A 7,469-nucleotide genomic window follows, 5' to 3' on the forward strand; every position below is an offset into this window, starting at 1 on the left:
AATCCATACATATGTGAAAGTTATAAGGCCTATGGCCATTCTGTATAAGTTGTTATGATATGAAGCAAAGTGCTACGCGGAACTAAGTGCTACGATGTGAGTCACCTCTAGAATCCGCATGAGACACCTCTTGAATTCATACCAGTATGTTCAAGGGCTTAATGCCAAATTGTCCAAGGGCTTGATGCCACTATGTTTAAGGGCTTCGTGCCACAATGTTCAAGGGCTTTATGCCACTCTATTCAAGGGCTTACAGCCATTATGCTTCAAGATGTTATGTTTCAAGCCATTATGTTTAAAGTTTAAGCCTAAGACCATTCTGGAAATAATTACAAGATTAAGTTAACTATGTGTTCTCTGCACTTATGTTTGTACATTATAATTCAAGTTAATCATTAAATTGTTTACGTATTACTATTCACTGAGCTTGACTCACCCTGTGTTATGTTTATTCTGTAGGCACTCCATCTGGAGGTCAGTCAAAACCCGTGGCATCCGTTCCTCTTTTGTCAACCCCGGAGTGTCCAGGCACTTAAGTGAAGGCATCCATTTTATGGAGTTTTGCTAAGCTTTTGGTTTTATACCCTGATTGTTTGTCTAAGGTTGTAGTGTATATAATCCTTTTACTTCTTATTGTTTTTGTTACGCCTAATTATAAGGGCTGGGTCTGTATATGTATATGTCCATAGCTAAATTCTCAGATGCATGCCACTGTATGTATAGCGATCCCGGGTTTACCCATGTTGTACAGTGATCCGGACATGTGTCCGTGGATGATAGTAGTCGATTATTATCTTGTTTACATCCTTCTTACTTTGTATTTGAGTTATAGGATGTGTTGGGCAGGTTTGTTACAGGTTGGTTGAGTTTAGAAACCAAAACTAGTTGCCCAGATTTTGACCTGTCCGCTCGAGCGGGGGTTTTGGCGCTCGAGCGGGAATTGCACCCATCCAGTATTTCCTGTGCAGTGTGGGACGCTTGAGCGTGGAATTGGCCGCTCGAGCGGGGTTGTGTGAGTGTCGCTCGAGCGGGGCGTTGGAAGCTCGAGCGGAGACCTGGTTTTGTAAAAGTTCTGGGAGTGTGCATCCGCCGCTCGAGCGGGAGTCTGTGAGTGACGCTCGAGCGGGGTGTTTGACGCTCGAGCGGGGCGACTGAGTTTAAGTTCCGTGTTTTGACTTTTCAAATCACTTTTTCACTTTCTCTTCTCTCTCCTACTTTTCCAAAAACACCATTGTTGAGCTTCTCAGTCTAGGACTCTACCTTCTCTCTAGGTTTTGATCTAGTATGAGTGATTTGCTCATCTTTGGCCTTTACAAAAAGGTTGTTGATCGTTCAGGGCTACATTTTAATCTGAAAATTTCAGGATTTGGAGCACGTTGGGTTTTGTCATCTTCTCCCTTGGGGCTCCGAATTTGAGGTAGGGATATCCTACTCCTCTCTATGGATTTTGTCTTTAAATTTTGGTATTTGAGATGTTGGGGTTGGTTTGGTAGTTTTGTGAGAGTTTGGGGCTTTTGTGTTATTTTTGCAAAAGTTGGGGTTTCATTTATAATAAATCTAGATGCATGTTTGGCATAGAGAAATGGAATTAATGTTGAATCATTGATGAAAATGGGACCTAAGGGTTGTAATGTTAATTATGAAAAATGACCTAATTGCATTGATTGATTAATTGGGATAATTAATTGTGAGAAATGAGGGAATGAAATGGAATTGTTGAGATTGGGAATGCATGGGGTTAAAGGGTGTAGTTGAAATGTTTATCACACACCGAATTGAAATGTTGATTGAATATCCATTTGTGCATTTATTTTCTGTATAGAAATAATTGCTTTGGGCTATCGGTGGAGGATAGTCGTGATTGTTGTAGACAATGCATGATGATTAGGCAAACGGAAACTAATCAACGGAATGTGTCATGGAATTTGACGGTTGATAGAATACATTAACTGTATGTATTGAGTGATTGTATATAGAACCAATGTGTTTGTATACGTTATGTGTAGAGGAGGAGATGGGGGATGTACTCCGCGGTTTAGGGGAGGATGGGGGATGTACCTCTAAACCGGATAGTATTGGGAGAAGATAGGAGATGAACTCCGTAGATACAACTCATATGCTTGTCTAGAGAAGTGAAGATAGAGCTCATATGCTTATCTTTGTGAAGTGTGGCTATAGCTTATATGCTTATCTGTGAATGTGGGCTATTGTTGTTATACATATCTATTGAGAATGTGGATATAGCTTATATGCTTATCTGTGAATGTGGGATATAGTTTTTATACATATCTGTTGAGATGATGATAGAGCTAACATGCTTGTCTGTTGAAAAAGGGAAAATGAAAAGTAACTTGGACTCATAAGTCGTATGACATAAATATGTGATTTATGTGAATGTATCAGTGTTGGCCATCTATCAATTGCTAATCTTTTAGTCATTGTTCATGGTTGGTTTAGTGTATTTCTACTGGGCTGTGGCTTACCCTATATGGGAATATCATTTTCAGGTACAGGTAGCATGCCACCTCCAAAGACATAGCTTGGGAGGCTAGAGGCGGACATACTTTTGTCGTTTTACTTTTGGTGTATTACATGTAAATTCAAGCCAAGGGCTTAATGTGTAAGCGAGTTAGTACTCTCTTGTTGTAACCAAGTGTTAACTTGGAAAGCTGTAAGCCTTTAGGGCATTTGCTTTTGTTGTTAACATGTAATACTTTTTGTAATGAAACCCTGATAAATGGAAGAATGTGGAACTTTTACATATCAATGCATGTCTTTATTGATGAGTTTAATGTTGTTATTTTGAGGGCGTTACAACTTGGTATCAGAGCGTACCGGGTTCGAATATTTTGGGTACGTGGGAAGTGATTAGTATCACAATGGGTTTGTCTCGCTTGATAGAGACTTAGATGTAGTATCATATGCTATGTGCTTAATTGATAACATGCTTATGTGACTATGTGGGTATGGGATTTAATTTCTAGGATGTTGATTGGATCCTTGGGTTTCTGGGAGTCTTGTTGGAAAAGCACTTGATCAATGCTGTTTCTAACCGGAACTCTAGTAACGCCTTGGGACTATCATTATCCGGAAATGAAATTCGTAAGTGCTTATGTGTTTATGTGCTTACGTGGAGTGAATTACAGTTGTCCATGCATTAGGACGCGAGTGTTTAGTTTCGGCACATTTATGAATGTGCTAACGTTCTGTATTACCTTTATTAGGATATCAGGACGAGGAAGAGGTGCTAGGCGTGGTAGACCTGCGAGGCAGGAAGTACCGTTACCGGGTGAGATTCCGGTAGTGCAGGAGGGAGTTGGCCAGGCCAATGTGGCCGAGCCAGCAGGTCAGCAGGCTATGGGTGCCTTGGCCAGAGAGATAGCAGGAGCTTTGGGTATTCTTAGAGCTGGGAATCAGGCAGCTGAGGCAGGGCCCTCTTTCTTGAAGAGAGAGTTCTTCCGGTCTAATCCGAATGAGTTTATCGGGGATCCGAAGGAGCCACTGAAGGCTGATGAGTGGCTAGAGCAAATGAGTAAGACGTTCGAGATGCTCGGCATCGAGGACGGAGCACTGAAAGTGACCTTGGCATGCTTCCAGCTGAAGGGAGATGCGGGTCAATGGTGGAAGTATGAGAAGGCTCGTGTTGGTGGTACTTGGGAGGCGTTTGTGAATGCTTTCCAAGAGAGGTTTTTGTCTGCAACAGCTAGGGAGAAGCTGAGGGATCAGTTTAGCCGGCTTAAACAGCAAGGCTTGTCAGTGGCCGAGTTTGAGGCTACTTTTACCAGTCTGTCCAGGTTTGCACCTGAACTGGTGGTGTCTGAGGAACGCCGTTGCTATGAGTTTGAGCGGAAGTTGAGGCGGGGCCTCAAGTTGAGAGTTGGTGGGTCTTACATCCGAGAGTATAGACACCTGGTAGACGCCGCTGCTCATATGGAAATTATGATGAAGGAAGAGGAGGAAGAGCAGAGGGGCTCCAAGAGGGGCCAGGATGGCCAGGGTGATGGCAGGAGGCAGAGGGGTTATAACCCTCAGCAGTCTCAGGGAGCAGTTTCTAGATCGACCTTTCCAGTGCCGAGTGCAGGCTCGGGGAGAGGCAATCATGGGGAGTTTGCTTGTTACAAGTGTGGCCAGCTGGGTCACAAGGTTTCAGTTTGCCCGCAGAAGGGTGGGGGTCAGAGAGCTGCTTCTTCTTCAGCTAGACCGCAGAGTCAGAGTTTGGGCAGGGGGCAGCCCTTGTATTGTTATCAGTGTGGATAGCCTGGGCACCTGAAGAGGTTTTGCCCGCAGTTGAGTGCCACTTCAGGAGCGTCTGGTTCTAGACAGACGCAGGGATTTCAGCCAGCTCAGTCTGTGCAGACCTCGAGGGCCAATCCGGGGGCTTCGTCGTCCCAGTCAGTGCAACAGTCGTATGCTCCTAGAGGTGAGCAGGTAGACCAGGGGCCTACAGGGCGCGTGTATGCTGTTACCGCGTAGGATTTAGTACCGGCTCCATCGGTAGTGAGAGGTACTTTTCTGTTCTGCAACTCGGTTGCTAGTGTGTTGATTGACACGGGTGCATCTCATTCTTTTGTATCTGCTGCTTTTGCATCTATTTTGGAATTGGAGTTAGCACAGTTAGCATCTCCTATTTGTGTGGTATCGCCTTTGGGTGGCGAGTTGATCTTGAAACAGGGTGTTAGAGGTTGTGATATAGAGGTCGCCGACTATAGGCTTCCTTTTCCGTTTGTTGTCATGCTCATGAAGGGTTTTGATGTTATTTTGGGTATGGACTGGCTATCGTCATACCGGACTGTTATCGATTGCTATCGCCAGAGGGTCACGTTATGTACCTTGAGCGGGGAGTGGTTCCATTTCTTGGGAGACCGGGTTGGTAGTGTTTTGCCACCGGGGTATGATTCGCGAGGGCGAAGTGAGCTTAGTGGTCTACTTGCTAGCTTTGAGAGTAGTGAGTGTGATGAGACCCAGATTGTATTGCCGAGGGTGGTTTGTGAGTATTCGGATGTCTTTCTCGAAAATCTTGTTAGTTTGCCACCTCACCGAGAGATAGAGTTCTCTATTGATTTAGTGCCCGGCACGGCGCCGATTTCTATGGCACCTTACCGTTTTGCTCCAGCAAAGTTGGTTGAGTTGAAAGTTCAGCTACAGGAATTGCTAGATAAGGGTTTTGTTCGCCCTAGTGTTTCATCGTGGGGAGCACCGACCCTCTTTGCTAAAAAGAAAGATGATGCCTTGAGATTGTGTATAGACTACCGGAAGTTGAATCGGGCTACGGTCAAGAATAAGTACCCTATGCCCCGTATAGATGATCTGTTTGACCAGTTGAAGGGTTCCCGTTGTTTCTCTAAGATAGACTTGAGATCGGGTTACCACCAGTTGAGGGTCAGGGAGGAGGATATTCCGAAGACGGCATTCCGTACGCGGTATGGCCATTATGAGTTTCTAGTGATGCCATTCGGGCTTACCAATGCACCGGCAGTCTTTATGGACTTGATGAACCGGATCTTCCAGGAATTCTTGGATCGATTTGTAGTCGTTTTCGTGGACGACATTCTTATCTATTCGCCTTCTGAGGAGGAGCACGAGGAACACTTGAGAGTGGTGCTTGAGTTGCTTAGAGCCTATAGGTTGTATGCCAAGTTTGGGAAGTGTGAGTTCTGGCTGAGGGAAGTCAAATTCTTAGGCCACGTAGTATCCGGGGAAGGGGTGTCTGTTGATGCATCCAAGGTAGAGGCAGTGCAAGATTGGGCACAGCCTAAGAGTGTGTTTGAGATCCGCAGTTTTTTGGGATTGGCTGGGTATTACCGCCGGTTTGTGAAAGATTTCTCCAGGTTAGCGTCACCGTTGACTAGACTGACTCGGAAGGGAGTCAAGTTTGTGTGGAGTGAGACTTGTGAAAAGTCGTTCCAAGAGCTGAAGGTTAGATTGACCACCGCTCCGGTGTTGATTATTCCGGAGAGAGGGTTGGGTTATGCGGTTTATTGTGATGCCTCACGAGAGGGTTTGGGTTGTGTGTTGATGCAAGAGGGGAAAGTGGTAGCTTATGGCTCACGTTAGTTGAAAATACACGAGAAGAATTACCCTACACACGACCTAGAGCTAGCGGCTGTGATCTTTTCCTTGAAAGTCTGGAGGCATTACCTTTATGGTGAGAGGTTCGAAGTGTTCTCGGATCACAAGAGTTTGAAGTATCTGTTTACACAGAGAGACTTGAATTTGAGGCAGAGAAGATGGATGGAGTTCATCGAGGATTATGATTTTGAGTTGCATTATTATCCGGGAAAGGCCAATGTTGTGGCCGATGCCCTTAGTAGGAAATCCATTAGTGATGTAGCTAGTATAGCCATCCGAGAATGGGAGATGTTGGGAGCACTTGGCGAGTTTGACTTGCTACTGGGCGAATCCGTTGAGGCTGCGGCCTTGTTTTCTGTTGTTGCGCAACCTACACTTGTGACACGAGTGTTAGAGGCACAGAGAGGTGACCTTGAGGTAGAATCCCTTCGAGAGAAGATCTCCACTGGGAAGGTTGAGAAGGGTTTGACGGTGTATCCCGACCTGAGTGTGAGATACCGAGACCGTTTGTTTGTGCTGGAGTCTTGCCGAGAGGAAGTACTTAGAGAGTTTCACCATTCGCGCCTTGCGGTGCATCCGGGAGGTACTAAGATGTATCGGGATTTGGGTCGCCAGTTTTGGTGGCGGGGTATGAAGAGAGATGTGGCTGTTTTCGTATCGAAGTGCCTTACTTGCCAGCAAGTGAAGGCCGAGCATCAGAGGCCAGCGGGTTTGTTGCAACCCATGCCTATTGCCGAGTGGAAGTGGGAGCATGTCACTATGGACTTCGTTGTAGGTCTTCCGAGGACTCAGCGGGGTAGTGATGCTATTTGGGTGGTTGTAGACCGGTTGACTAAGTCGGCGCATTTCATTCCTATGCGCGTGAGAGATTCGGTAGATCATCTTGCCGGCTTGTATATTCGGGACATAGTGAGGTTGCACGGGGTCCCGGTGACGATCGTCTCAGATAGAGATCCTCGTTTTACCGCCAGGTTGTGGCAGAGTTTGCAGAGTGCCTTGGGCACTAAGTTGACCTTTAGTACGGCCTATCATCCTCAGACTGACGGGCAGTCCGAGCTTACTATTCAGATCCTCGAGGATATGCTTCGGGGTTGTGTCCTGGACTTCAGTGGGACGTGGGAGAGGCACTTACCCATGGTAGAGTTTGCCTACAACAACAGTTTTCAGTCTAGCATCGGTATGGCACCGTTTGAGGCCTTGTATGGCCGACCGTGTAGGTCTCCAGTGTGTTGGGCCGAGGTGGGTGATGCGCCTTTGTTGGGTTCGGAATTGGTTAGGGAGACGACGGAGAAAGCTGAGCTTATCCGTAGGAGGCTTGTTACAGCCCAGAGTCGTCAGAAATCGTATGCTGACCGTAGGAGGAGGCCTTTGGCGTTTGAGGTAGGTGATCATGTCTTTCT

Source organism: Camellia sinensis, chromosome 9, assembly GCF_055761805.1.
Source record: "Camellia sinensis isolate YWXY chromosome 9, ASM5576180v1, whole genome shotgun sequence".
NCBI lineage: Eukaryota > Viridiplantae > Streptophyta > Magnoliopsida > Ericales > Theaceae > Camellia > Camellia sinensis.